Source organism: Heteronotia binoei, chromosome 11 (assembly GCF_032191835.1).
Source record: "Heteronotia binoei isolate CCM8104 ecotype False Entrance Well chromosome 11, APGP_CSIRO_Hbin_v1, whole genome shotgun sequence".
NCBI classification, from domain to species: Eukaryota; Metazoa; Chordata; class Lepidosauria; order Squamata; family Gekkonidae; genus Heteronotia; species Heteronotia binoei.
In genome coordinates, this window is record NC_083233.1 from 47,320,838 (window position 1) to 47,336,220 (window position 15,383).

A 15,383-nucleotide genomic window follows, 5' to 3' on the forward strand; every position below is an offset into this window, starting at 1 on the left:
GAGACCCTGGAGAGCCGCTGCCAGTCTGAGAAGACAATACTGACTTTGATGGACCAAAGGTCTGATTCAGTATAAGGCAGCTTCATATGTTCATTTAAAAAAGAAGGGGGGGATAGCGGGATTTTGCAATGCAATCTTAAAAGTAAAACATCAAGAAAAAGCACAAGGATTACAGCAGAGACTTAAAAATATAAAATGCTTTCAGCCTGGGAAAACATGAAATGGCAAGGCATTGCAAGCTTCTCCCCCCACACACAGATTAGCAATGGCTCTCCAGTGTAATATCCTCTTTGTATGTGGGTTCCCAAGTTAGAGTGCTCACAAGGCACTAATTCTCACTCCATTTGAGAAGAGACAAAGCTGGCTCAAAACATCAATGCTTGGTTTGGGACAACACAACTCCAGGAAGCTTCAGCTGGCCGTAAGAACCCTCGGAAGTTCTCCATTGCAACACATAGACAAAGTTGCAAGGAAAATGTGGAGTGGATTTTCTGCTCATGTCTGCTCTGTCCAGAACCCTGAAAAGAAAATCCATTCTGCATTTTTTGCAGCTTTGCTTTCAGCTTTAGCCTCTACAAAGAGAAGGCAGAAGGTGTGAATGTCCTCTGCAGCCTCAGAGCTTCACAGGGTGAGGACCGGACAGGACCTGATTGAAGCCCTGGGTGGGCCGGTTTGGCCTGTGGCTACATGTTCCACACCCCTGTGTGTAGATTATCCAGCAGCATATATTAAATTTTAATACAGGCATACATTTCCAAACATTTAAAACTGGTGTTTGCCACTTACACTCTGTGAGCAAAGTACTAATGTTTCCTCTTTGTTGAAGCTCATCAGGACTAATCTTTTAAAAAGATCAAATAGGTTTTAATGTCTGGTTATTCTCCAGTGCATCATAGATGCTATGTTTTTTAAAGTAGAAGTTAAATTGAGTTCTGCTACTCCCCACTCCTTCTTGGGCATAGTGCAAGTCAAAAAGGACATGGATTACTTCAACTTAAAATTTCCAGACTACACTTTTAGTAGCCATCAGCACATATGAATATGAAATACACAAAGGTTAGGACAAAAGAGAAAAACAAAGCTGAAATAAAACAAAGGTAAACATAGACCTGGAGCTCTGGTTCAGGCATTCTCAATTTTTCTACTAGGATGACATGAACATAGGAACTGCCTTGCTGGATTTTCAACAATGGCCAGGCCAGTGCCTCTGAAAGTCCACAAGCACGGTCATGAATGCAGTAAACTACTCATTTATTCCCAGCATCTGCTCATTTGTGAATTTATGTAATTTGAAAGAAGCAGCAAGAAAATAAAATCATGCTGGGCAGCACTTCATTTGCTCCAACAAACTGCAATATATAACAGCTGGATTTTCTAAAGAGTTTTTAAAAGTCACGTGACCTGAATAACCCATGTTAATGGTAGCAAGAGAAATAAATATTGTCTATATTCCACTAAAATCAGTGCAAAACATTGTAACATTTAATAGACTGGATTGCAGCTGTGAACAGTTCTTAACTGCAATCAATGAGAGGTATGGGTAGTGTTTGAATATAAGTCATACTGTTAGCTTGTGGATTCATAAGCCATTTTGGTGTACTAGTTAAGTGTACGGACTCTTATCTGGGAGAACCAGGTTTGATTCCCCACTCCTCCACTTGCACCTGCTGGAATGGCCTTGGGTCAGCCATAGCTCTGGCAGACGTTGTCCTTGAAAGGGCAGCTGCTGTGAGAGTTCTCTCAGCTCCATCCACCTCACAGGGTGTCTGTTGTGGGGGAGGAAGATAAAGGAGATTGTGAGCCACTCTGAGATTCGGAGTGGAGGTCGGGATATAAATCCAATATCATCATCATCATCATCATCATCATCTAAATGCAAGACCTAGGTTGGGTCATCATGAGGGCATGAAATTGTGCCCCTGTTGTGGAAGCAGCAGTGGGAGGGACAGCATTCATCTATTACAATTCTTATGCCATTCCCTGCTGGCATCACCACTTCAAACCCCCTTTATTCTCATCACATTGGTGCAGAAGCAGCAACCTGATAAGAATCTTGCTACGCCAACCTGCAGCTCCCCCCACCAGCTGAGAACTGTGAGTCACCACACAGCTGTTACAGAAAAAAAATCCTATTAAAAAGCTTAGTACTGCTGTTTCGAAGTTGATACTAAGCTCTGCCCATAGGATGGGCTATGGGCAGAGTGTTTACATGGAGTTTCTCTCTGCACCTGTAGGGCCATTTCCCCATTAAGTTCAAAGGGTAAGTTCCAAAAACCCCATGAGCAATCTTCCCTCTAAGCTGCAGAGTCTTGTGAGCAAAAATTCTACTTTGTGAGCTACTGGCATTAAAGCTGTGAACTACTGGCGTTAAATTAGTGTGCTATGTATACTGCATAAATTAGTGTGCTATGAGATCATCCTTCCTGAGCTAAGGCAAAAATGAACATATGAAGCTGCCTTACACTGAATCAGACCCTCGGTCCATCAAAGTCAGTATTGTCTACTCAGTCTGGCAGCGGCTCTCCAGGGTCTCAAGCTGAGGTTTTTCACACCTATTTGCTAGGAGGGACGGTGGCTCAGTGGTAGAGCATCTGCTTGGGAAGCAGAAGGTCCCAGGTTCAATCCCGGGCATCTCCAACTAAAAGGGTTCTGGCAAATAGGTGTGAAAAACCTCAGCTTGAGACCCTGGAGAGCCGCTGCCAGTCTGAGTAGACAATACTGACTTTGATGGACCCAGGGTCTGATTCAGTATAAGGCAGGTTCATATATATATGACCCTTTGTTAGTGGAGATGCCGGGGATTGAACCTGGGACCTTCCGCTTACCAAGCAGATGCTCTACCACTGAGCCACCATCCCTCCCCAATGTGTGAGCTGGAGGCTAAAAATCTGTGAGTGAGCTCACGCTAACTCAGCCTGGAGGGAACACTGCCCATGAGCCATGTTCAGAATCAGCATAGTGTGGTAAAGAAGCTCCCAAATGTAACAGGAGCATGCAATGTTCCACTTGGAGGAAAAATCCAACCATTCAGCCTGATCTTATGACCTGAAGCTGCTGGTTGGTTAACTATCATGTATATAATCTGAATGCAGTGAAATTACTGGAAGGGGGAAAAAGGAAAGACTAGGAAATAAAATTTAGACACACATCTGTTCTTATCTTCAGAAGATAAGGACAGTTCTGTTATCTATATGCACTGCAAAGACATCAGAGTTAAAGTCCCGTTATTATCCCTTCAGTTTGCATTAGATATCCTTGTTCTTTTGTTTCCTTGTTTTATAGAGAACTGTGATCTCAGATTTCTCAAACAGATTTCTCAAACATCTGTCAGAAATCAATACTGGTACATTTTGAAATACATAAATTAATTTTGAGATAATCACCATTGTTAGGGGTTTATTTTTCCCCAAAGGGGAAAATGTAAAGACATCAAGAGCTATCGTTTCTTTTTAAAGTTTCATATACTACAGAAACCCAGTTAAGTTCATGAAGATCTTGGTTATTTTTAGGTACTACTGTTGTGATATATCTGTTATTTCCCCCATATATGACTTGTTGCAATAAGCAGTCAAGAGGTAAATAATGGATATTTATGCTTTATTGAAGTGTTTCAGATTTTACTGTGTTTTGTTTGTGACCTGCTATATCCCACTGATCTATGTTCCATCTGAACATTCATAAGCACTTTGCTGGAGCTGACTGTAGCAGTTAAGATTACCACATCATCTGCATAAAGGCTCAAGGGTGTTATAAGTATGTTCTTGTAAAGTGCAGCGCATGCTATGATTCTTCTGGGCTATAACAGTGTTGACTATTTTAGTATAGTTTACACTTTAAAAATCGGTTTTAAGGGTTGCTTCTTTACATGGCATGTGTAGCTGATCTAAAGAACTGAAATAAACTATCAGTAAATCTGGACATAAACTGTAAAAAAAAAAAGGTTCCAATTTTTAAAATTAAAATTTTACTGCTGGATTTGGTTTGGCATTTTACATTGAAATGAGGAAAAAAAAACAGCAGCAGGTGTTTTTATCTTTTACCAAGAAGCTCATAAAGGCATGTCTTGTGGCACTAAATTACTAATATATTTACATAAGGAGGAATTTTCATAGGTCATTTGAGCTCTTTTGATTCCAAAATTATTATATAATATAACCAGCAATAAAATATTTGCATATCCTTGCAAATTACTCAGAGTATATCTACAAATATTTTCATATTTACGTGGTCTTTATAGTCTCACCATTAAATACAGCTATGGAAACTGACAGGAACTTTATGCCTCATCTGTGCCATTTGAAGAATACTCAAGATTGCTGATACACTCAACATCTTAGTGAACTTTGAGTTCTCTCAACCCAACCCAAAAGTTCTAAACAACTTAAGTAAGGAACCAGGAAGTGAAATGCCAAATTAAGAAGCACACCAGTTTCTTCCACTCTTTCCACAAAAGCTGAGCAGGTAGAATCTTGTGAACAGAAGTGTGTCTCCTGCAAAGAAATGAATGTACAAAGGAAAAATGGCCCCATACAGCAAAATTTCCCCAAGACAGTCTGTTGTGTACAGTGCTTTAAATGGGGAGAAAATACTTGCTGGAGCTCTTCACCAGCTGTCTGCCCTTTCTTGCATCCTCCTCTTCTGAGCCTACTACATGTTTGCAATTTCTATTCCTTTCCTTGGTTTCTGGCTTTCCCTTCCTGGAGTTTGTCTGTTGTGTGCCCATGGGGTTCTGTTAAACCTGCCAAATAAAAACCTGAAAGAAGGAGTTGTTAATATACAGGCTCAGAAAGGAAAGCCCCACACAGGTTTGAGTTTCATGGCTAGCATTTCCAAAAGGGAAGATTATTATAAGAAAGAACAAACATGAATCATCAGACAAAAGGGACTTGTAACAAATTCCCATCTGGTTAGAGCCAGCATTTCAGACCATGAAAAGAAAAACAGTTCTGCTTCCTGGAACACCCTTCTTCCCAAATATCACTGAGATGAGCAGGCAGTATGGGAGTAGCCACCTCTCCCCTTAAAAATCCAACATGGATCTTCCCGGGTCTTGGCTAGTGTCAGAGAAAGACAGCATCTGCCATAAGGTCCTCTTCACTCTCCATCCCATGATGTGCCAAACAAATCCCAACTCCCAAGGCTGCAACTCAGTCTGGGAACCACTGGAATAAAATTAACAAGGAAAGTTCCTTAGAGGGTGGAATGTACCCTGACTGGGCCCATGTAAGTGCATCAACAGATAGATAGATAGATGAATTTATTGTCATTGTTCTCAACAAAAAGAGAGCAACGAAATGAGGTGCTCTTCCACAAACATACCAACACATCAAACACACATATTCATAAACCATTTAAATACATCTGAAACCATTAAACCATTTAAACCATTAAAACCATTTGAATACATCTAAAACGGATAAACATTCATAAAACCATTAAAACCATTTAAACCATTAAATAAACATTCATAAAACCATTAAACATTCATAAAACCATTAAAACCATTTAAACCATTAAATACATCTAAAACAGATAATCCTTCATAACCCTGCATTTAACCTAACCACAGCACTTGGATAGAAACTGTCCTTAAATCTGTTTGTCCTAGCCTTCAACACTCTATATCGTCTACCTGACGGTAAGATCTCAAAAAGCAAATGGCCCAGATGTGTATGGTCCCTTAGGATCATTTGTATCTTCCTTTTACATGCCATATTATACAGATCCACCAATGAGGGGAGAGAACATCCACAAATCTTTTGTGCTCTTCTCGTCACTCTTTGGAGCACCCTTCTCTCTGCTTCCGTGCAGCTCCCAAACCACGCGCAGAGGCAATAAGATAAAATGCTCTCAATGGAACTACGATAAAAGGCAACCAGCAGACTCCCTGACAGTTGTAGTGATCTTAAGAGTCTTAAGTAGTATAGTCGTTGCTGGGCCTTTTTCTCTAGAGCTAAAGTATTTGCCCCCCATGTTAGATCCTGTTTCATGGTAATTCCCAGAAACTTCCATTCTGTCACCTGTTCTACCATAACACCATCAATAAACAACGGCTGGGTGTCCAAACTACTCTTCCTGTAATCCACTATAATTTCCTTCGTCTTATTTATATTTAAAATAAGATTATTTACTTTACACCAAAGGGACAGCTGTTGAACTTCCCTCCTGTACGCAGACTCATCATCCTCAGAGATGAGCCCTACCAACGTTGTATCATCTGCATACAGCACTGGTATTGAGCATTCATCAGAACATGAGAAAAACCCAGCTAGATCAGAACAATGTTCCATCTAGTTCAGGGATAGGGGACGTTGGCTCTCCAGATGTTTTTTGCCTACAATTCCCATAAGCCACAGCCATTGGCTATGCTGGCTGGGGCTGATGGGAGTTGTAGGCAAAAAACATCTGGAGAGCCAATGTTCCCCACCCCTGATCTAGTTCAAGATCCTCTTTTGCAAAGTGGCCAACTAGCTGCCCCAGAGGACCAACAAACAGGTCACAGAGGTGTTGCCTTCTGATCAGGCAAACTACAAGGTAACTCTTTGCTAACAGGACTTGATTGCTGACTGCAGACCTGAGCACAGAGCTTTCTAGTCTGGGATAACATTTTGCAGACAGGTAATCCCCAGTTCTTTTGAGAGGTGAGATATTCCAGAGAGCAGTGCTTCCCTGGATTGATATTCTTTGGAGAGCACAAATAGAATTTTGTATTATTTGTGTTATTTTCAAGTGGAAATCAAGAGTTGCTTCTACAGGGCAGTAAAGCTTAGGGGCTCCCCAGTGACACTGTGTACCCTCAAGGTGCTTCAGCCAACTCACAGGAGCCTCTGCCTGCTTTTCTCTCCCTGAATCCAAACTGTTCTTTCTTCATATACAGACATACCTCTCCCCTCCCTCTGATGGGGTGATTGGTTCACTTCCTCCAAGCCCTGATTGGAGGCTGGACACAGCCATTTCCCAACAATGAAGACGCACTGATATCGGCAGTAAAGAAATATCACCATTCCTTTTTCATAATCTCTAGTTTCCCACAAACACGCTATGCTAGACCGAATTCACAGGATAGACAATTTCTGAGGAACCTGATTCCCAAACTCCCAGTTTCAAGATGGCTCTGAGCATTGCAGACCAAGAGGTAAATAATGGATATTTATGCTGTTTAGTAGTGTTTCAGATTTTACTGTGTTCAGTTTGTGACTTGCTTTATTCCACATAACTTCATAACAGCTAACACTCAATGCCAATAAAGGTCTACTACTACTATTACAACAGCTAACACTTCCCACCACCATGGTTGGCTGTAGATAAGACACGCTTGTCTTTGTACTCCTCACCTGGTTGCCGCCACACATGCTTGACACCATCTGAACAAATAAGTTTATCTTGGTCTCATTGGACCACAGGACATGTATCCAGAAATCCATGTCCTTAGTCTGCTTGACTGCAGCAAAATGTTTGCGGGCTTTCTTGTGCATCATCTTTAGAAGAGGCTTCCTTCTGGGACGACAGCCTGGCAGACCAATTTGATGCAGTGTGCAGCGTATGGTCTGAGCACTGACAGGCTGTCCCCCACCCTTCAGCTTCTGTAGTAATGTCATGGTCTGGGGCTGCATGAGTGCTGCCGGCACTGGAGAGCTATAGTTCATTGAGGGAACCATGAATGCCAACATGTACTGTGACATAATGAAGCAGAACATGATCCCCTCCCTTTGAAGACTTGGCCGCAGGGCAGGCCCAAACAAACCTCCAAAATTACCACTGCCTTGCTAAAGAAGCTGAGGATAAAGGTGATGGACTGGCCAAGCATGTCTCCAGACCTAACCCTATTGAGCATCTATGGGGCTTCCTGAAACGGAAGGTGGAGGTGCGCAAGGTCTCAAACATCCACCAGCTGCATGATGTCGTCATGGAGGAGTGGAAGAGGACTTCAGTGGCAACCTGTCAAGCTCTGGTGAACTCTACGCCCAAGAGGGTTAAGGCAGTGCTGGGAAATAATGGTGGCCACACAAAATATTGACACTTTGGGCCCCATTTGGACATTATCACTTAGGGGTGTACTCACTTCTTGCCAGCAGTTTAGACATTAATGGCTGTGTGTTGTGCAATTTTGAGGGGACAGCACATTTACACTGTTATACAAGCTGTAGACTCACCACTTTACATTGTAGCCAAGTGTCATTTCTTCAGTGTTGTCACATGAAAATATATACTTAAATATTTACAAAATGTGAGGGGGTGTACTCACTTCTGTGACATACTGTATCTTGTAAATGCGGTGAAGTTACTGGAACAGAGAAAGACATGAAAATGAAAGTGGAACTTACTCATGCATTTCTTCAGAAGGTACAACATCTCCCTGTTATCTTTATATGCTGCAAAGAAATTGGATTTATGGTCATATTATTACCAAAATCTCTTTTTAATTATAAACCTTATTCTTTGACTTCATTGTTTGTTTTATAATCAACCGTGATTTCAGATTTTCAGGTTGCCTCCTTTCACTGCAGAGTCAAGTACTTGTTCTGAGGAAATAGATTAGGAATCTCAGACTTGATAGCCTCCCTTAGATATGTTTTACTGTGTTCTGGAGACAAATTGTTTTTTATTGTTTTAATGTATTTAATTATTTTTGTGTCGTATGTATTTTAGCTCTGTTTTAATTGTTTTAATGGTGTGGGTTTGTTTTTTATGGTGTTAAGTATGTTTTAATGTGTTAGCTGCCTTAGTGGCCCTTATGAGGGTAGAAAGCCACGATACGGATTTCACAAAATACATAAATAAATGCAAATTATTAATCTACCATATAGAAAGAAAGTTATGCTAAAATGGAGTGCCTAAATTACAGCAAAATGCAGAGTATTAGATAAAGCAGTGAAAGCTCTCAAAATTTTTTAGTTTGAATGAACAATACTGATCAGCTGACAGCTGCTTTGCTCAAAGCTATGGCATGCAGGTACCCTTGTACCTGCATGGCCACTGGCAATGACCCATGGGGAAGTCATTGCTATATAGGGTTGCTATGTGGCGAGAGATCTCCCATCAGCTTTTGAATCATTGGAAACTCTCTGGATTTACAATGGAGTCCAATATATTCTTCTAGTGATGCAACATCATTTTCATTCATTCATCTTTATTATGACCCACAAGTCATATAGAACAAACACTATTAATTAATTATCAAAAATTATATCTCTAAATATAATTCAACCCAGAATATCAGAGGATGAAAAGCTGGGATTTTTTAATAGAAAAAGCCCAGCAGGAACTTATTTGTATATTAGGCCATAGCCCCTGATGCCAAGCCAGCCAAAACTGCATTCCTGTACGTTCCTGCTTTAAAAAAGAAAGAAACCCTGATGGAAAAGATTTAGAGTAAATTATAAGCAAAGTGCTATCTCAGCCCATATTTTCATAGCAGAGGACAGAAACTTAGCAACTTGTACAGTGAATCTTTAGGTATTAAAACGGAGCAGGGAAAAATAGGTCTTTTTAAAAAAGAGGATTAAAATAGGTCTTTTTTTAAAAAAAACATTATGACATCACTTCTGGTTTCCCCCAGAAGTGATGTCACAGTGCACAAGGTTCTGATGCCCCCCCATGTTCTCACCCCTCCCAAGCTCCTGACAATTCTAAAGGATTTGGAGAGTGTCACAAAATCTCAGAAACAGTGGGTAAAAGGAGGCTTGGAGGAGAAAGCACACTACACTTTCAGCTCCAAGCTTCTCCAGCTGCTACCAGGAGGAGATCTCTTGGTCAAAGGTTATTTCCCTTTCAATGCTCCCCCCATCAGCTGGGTGGTGGTAAGATTTTCACCTCCCGTGAATCTTGCAGGTTATAATTTGTTATAATAATTCTCACACATGGAGTCTCTGTGCTAAATGGCAGTCAGCAGAACATCTGGACGAACTCCCCTAGAAGTGCAACTCTCTGCCTGAATACATCCCTTCTATGGGCTTGATGGCGCTTCTCCAACCTCTTAGCAATGGTTCTTTGGCAGGGAGCTTTCTGAAATTATCATCCCTGTGTCCATTACTCCAACACAATCTTCCCATCTAGTTTCTAACCCCACCACTTTACATCCTAATATTCCAACTTCCTTTCTGCATCAGTGATGGGCTTCCTATGTTGGCCAGCTCTGAGGACTGAGCAATGTGGGACTTAAAGGAGGCAACAATGTTTTATTAAGGGTCATTTATGCCTTCAATTAGAATTCTGCTTCCAGCTGATTGTGGAAGAAAATTGGCACCGGCTGTTAAAAGGACCTACTGTAGAAAGGTCACAGAGCCAATTTGCAGCCATACCTGGGAACATGGCAGCATTAACCATTCTTGCAATCATTAATGCAGAGCCATAAAACCTCTGTGCATTTCATTTATTTCTGAAACATAGAGGTCACATATAAAGCTGTCTTATACTGACTCTGACTTATGGCCTATCTTGCTTAGAATGTTCTATTTCAACTAAGGGTTGTTCTTCAGGACCTCAGGCAGATAGTGGCCTTTCAAAGCATTGGCTACTTGAGATCCTTTATCTGAAGGTGCCACTGCCAGGGATTGGACTTGGGGGAGGGGGTGTTATTCACAAAGCAGGTGCTCTGCTGCCACTGAGCCACAGGTCTTCTCAAAGTAACCTTATCATAATGTTACCATCTGACTCTTTATGTGTTCTGAAACCCTTTAGCTTCAAGTAACAGCTTGTCAAACAAGGGTGTTTACTTGGGCTTGTAAGGAGTAGCTTCTGTGGCCAAATAGATAGGGTTATGGAAGGAAACAGAAATAAGATAGCAAGGAATTCCTGCAGACCACTTTTGCTGCTCTAACTTGGGACACATCACAGCGAGGTCCTTTTGCCCACCTCCATACGTGATGCAATATTTCTTGTGCATCATTTCAATGAGGGGTGTGTTTGTGTGCGTGAACAAACTATTACAGGGGTCTGTGTGCCATTCATTATTTGTTTACATCAGGATGAAAGATTATGTGTCTCACTTAATATGATGGCAAAACAAAACTTAATATTCTGGGAAAACAAACTGCTGGAAGGGCCCTCTGCTTGCTGGAAAACCTTGCAGACCTTTGACAGACCCTGAGGGGGGAGGAAATGCAGTTGACAGCCCCTACAAAATTGCCTACAGCAAGGAGGCAGGGACAAGTGGTAAGGGGCAAATCCTGTCTGGCCATCTTTTCTGTGGCATGAGGCATCCAGGATGGAAGCAAAGGGTAGCTTGACAGCAGGGAGATGCATCTATGTGCCTGCTGAGGAACATTTGTGGTAGTAAAACAGGCACAACTGTCCTGCAGGGCAGAGGTTAAATCCCTTCCTTTCTAGAAAGCATCAGATCCAAAAGGGGGAATAATGAAGCAATGGCTAACAATCTTTTAAAAATGTGGGGCTGATTTGAACTAGAGAGACCAGCCTCCAAGTGGGACATGGGGATTCCCTGGAATTACAGATCATCTTCAGACTACAGAGATCAGTTCCCTTGGAGAAGATGGACGCTTTGGAGGGTAGACTCTATGACATGGGTGGCCAATGGTAGTTCTCCAGATGTTTTTTGCCTACAACTCCCATCAGCCCCAGCCAGCATGGTCAATTGCTGGGGCTGATGGGAGTTGTAGGCAAAAAACTTCTGGAGAGCTACCTTGGCCACCCCTGCTCTATGACATTGTACACCATTGAGGTCCCTGTCCTCTCCAGGCTCCATCTCCACATCTCCAGGAGTTTCCCAATCTGGAACTGGCAACCCTACTCTTTATGAAAGGGATGGGGGGGGGGGGGGACTATATTTCGAATATAAAATGCTAACTAAGCCTCTTCACAGGTAAATTCAAAGAGTGGTGAAATAAACCATGGTATGTTCAAGTTCAGGCTTTGAGTCCAATTCTTTTTCTGGATTTACAAAACAGGGCCTAGGGGCCCTAACTGCAACTATTCAACAACTATCTTACAACAATCAATTTCTAGTTCTTCTGAAACTCCACTGAGAGGTAAAGGGCCTCTCCTCCACACATTAACTTTTTATTCACTGCATAAATATTGTATAATGCTCCTGTGATGGATAGTAAATGGTTAAGGCTGTAACTGGATCTGAGAACCTGGAGTGACAGGAGATTCAAATGGAATTCTTCAGTTGAGAGAATCAGTAAAGGGTGACAGTTAAGAAATGAAGTTAAGTGGGAAGGAGGGCTAAAGGAATGAGACAATCAAGAAAGATCCCCATTCAAAGATCCACATTGGAGGGAAATTGCTCCTTCTGCACTTGGGGCACACAAGGGCACCTGCATGCCATAGTTTTAAGCAACAAAAAATGCAAGCTAGTGACCAATTTACTAAGAAGTATATAGAAATCAGTCCAAGTGTCCAAAACATGTATATTCAAGTCCCAAAGTAGTGTGGTGACAAGCCAATCGATTAAGTACTTGTTTCTTTCCAGTCTTCATCAGACCTGGGATAAATATTGATTCAATTATATAGATTCTTTACACAATTTTCAAAAAAGAGGGACGCAGAGCTTCTCCAGCAGCAATTTCACATCGGCTACAGCTCAGTATGTGCAGAAGAAGCCACATACTGAGCTGTAGTTGATGTGAAATTGCTGCTGGAGACGCTCTGCATCCTCTTTTTTGAAAATTGTGTAAAGAATCCATATAATTGAATCAACATTGGTCCCAGGTCTGATGAAGACTGGAAAGAAACGTGTACTTAATCGATTGGCTTGTCACCACACTACTTTGGGACTTGAATATACATGTTTTGGACATTTGTGCTGATTTCTATAGACTTCTTAGTAAATTGGTCACTAGCTTGTATTTTTTGTTGTGTTATCCATTATAGTGACCTCTCTCGGATTGTTTTCTATATAGTTTTAAGCAAGGCAGCTGTCAGCTGATCATTATTGTTCATTCAAGCTATAAAGTTGTTAGAGTTTCCTAATCACATCTTCAAGAGCTTTCACTGTTTATCTAATGTTCTGCAATTTGCTGTAATTTAGGCACTCCATTTTATCATAACTTCCTTTCTATGTGGCAGGCTACTAATTTGTATTTATTTATTTATTTTGTAAAATCTATATCATGGCTTTCTGCCCTCATAAGGGCCACTTAATTATTTGCTAAAATACACATAAAGACACAAAAACATATGCATAAAAACAATTTCTCTTCGAAACACAGTAAAACATGTCTAAGGAGGTCTAGTCTTAGATTCCTAATCCATTTCCTCATAACAAATACTTGACTCTACAATGAAGGAAGGCAAATGAAAAATCTGAGATGACAGTTGATTATAAAACAAACAAGGAAGTCAAAGAATAAGGTTTATAATTAAAAAGATATTTTGGTAATAATATAACCTTAAGTCCAATTTTTTGCAGCACATAAAGATAACAGGGAGATGTGGTACCTTCTGAAGAAATGTATGAGTAAGTTCCACTTTCATTTTCATGTCTTTCCCTGTTCCAGTAACTTCACCGCATTTATAAGATATATATGATATAAGTAATAATGGCAGTACATGGACCTAGTACATGGACCTGCAACCTGAGGTAGAACATGGACCAGCAGAACAGTTGGGATTTTGCATGCTAGCAGCCTCTTGCATGATTAGTCAACTATGAATCCATATGCTAGCAGTATGAATTGCACAACAGAGTTTAAGTCCAGTGGCACTTTTAAAATCAATGAAATTTTATTCAAGGTATAAGCTTTTGTGTTCATGCACACTTCTTCAAACATTGAATACATCTCAGTGATGATCACAGTCAAGAATAGTTAATAGCTGCAGCCCTATTAAATGTTACCCATGTATTGCACTGGTTTTAGTGGAATACAGACAGTATTTATTTCTCCTGCTACCATTAAGATGGGCTACTCATGTTTTTATCAATCATGTGATGTAGACAGTCAGGTTATACTATAGTTCAGCCTGGTGCTGCAGGGGTTTATTTTCTTGTGGTTACTTTAAAATTAAAGAAACTAATGGAAGAAATGGCTAATATCTACTGTTGTGACATTATTGCCTGAGACGCAAGGGAATCTATAGAAGGGGAGAATTGCAAACTTTATACACAATGAAAGAGAAGAAATTAGAAGGGAATGTCTTGAAAACAAATTGAATCTTCTATGATAAGCATAAATTCAATCACATTCTCAGTTAAAGATGGAGAAAGAAGCTGAAAGCTACAAAAGTACATAATATATATGAACATATGATTTATACAGAGCAGAGATTTTCAGAGCTATTCTAAACAGAGAAGCAATTAGTGACATCAGAAAGTGAGATAACTTAATGACAGCTAATGCTTCCCAGATAATCCAAGAATTTATGAAATATTATCAAAAACTGTACATGTCAGAAATCCAAATGATGGTGTTATAATTCCAAAGCCATTAGAAGAAGATATGAAATTCACAGATTGCCAATTTTCTTCCACTGTAAAAGAATTTAAAAAGTAAAAAAGCACCTGGTCCTAATGGGTCACTGATGAATGCTATCAATCTTGGATCACTCTGTTAGTAGAACCCTGATGTCCACATTCAATTATCCTTATATGCTTTTTGCTTGACCTAAATGCTGGAAAACACCCACCTCCAAGTATAAATCTCTATCATCCCAAAAATCTGCAGGACCAGCTTTATAAAATCTTAACATTAGTCTTGGCAACAGATGGGTAAAATTCTACTATTTTTGTGAATATGTGAATCTTGATCAACCCATGGTTATACCACATAAACATACATTTATAGATGTTTAAGAATGTTTCAAGAGATGGAATGCTGACTGCTGTGCTTTTTTCTTGTTGCTGAGAAAGCTTTTGATAGACTGGAGGGGAAACAATTATTCTCCTGTTTGAAAGCATTTGGATTTGTTGATTCTTTTTGGGCTGAATTAAAACAGTCTGTACCAGTGCATGGATGTGTTTTAATGGACATGCTTTTTTTAAAAAAACCTTTGAGTTATTGAGGGGTGCTCAGTAAGGATGCCCCTTTCTCAGTGCTCAGTAAGGATGCCCTGGGGGTGCTGTTGGAGCCTTCTCTGACGATGGAGGCTCAGATAGCGGCCACTGCCAAGTCCGCTTTTTTTCACCTTAGGCGGGCGAGACAGTTGGCCCCCTTCCTGGAACGCGACGACCTAGCAACAGTGATTCATGCTACGGTCACCTCGAGGCTGGACTACTGTAATGCCCTCTACATGGGGCTACCCTTGTGCCGGACCCGGAAACTGCAGTTGGTGCAGAACGCTGCTGCCCGGCTGCTATTAGGGCTCCCAAGATGGGAGCACATTCGGCCGGGGCTCCGGGATCTGCACTGGCTGCCAGTAACATTCCGAGTCCAGTACAAGGTGTTGGTCATTACCTTTAAAGCCCTGTATGGCCTAGGACCTGC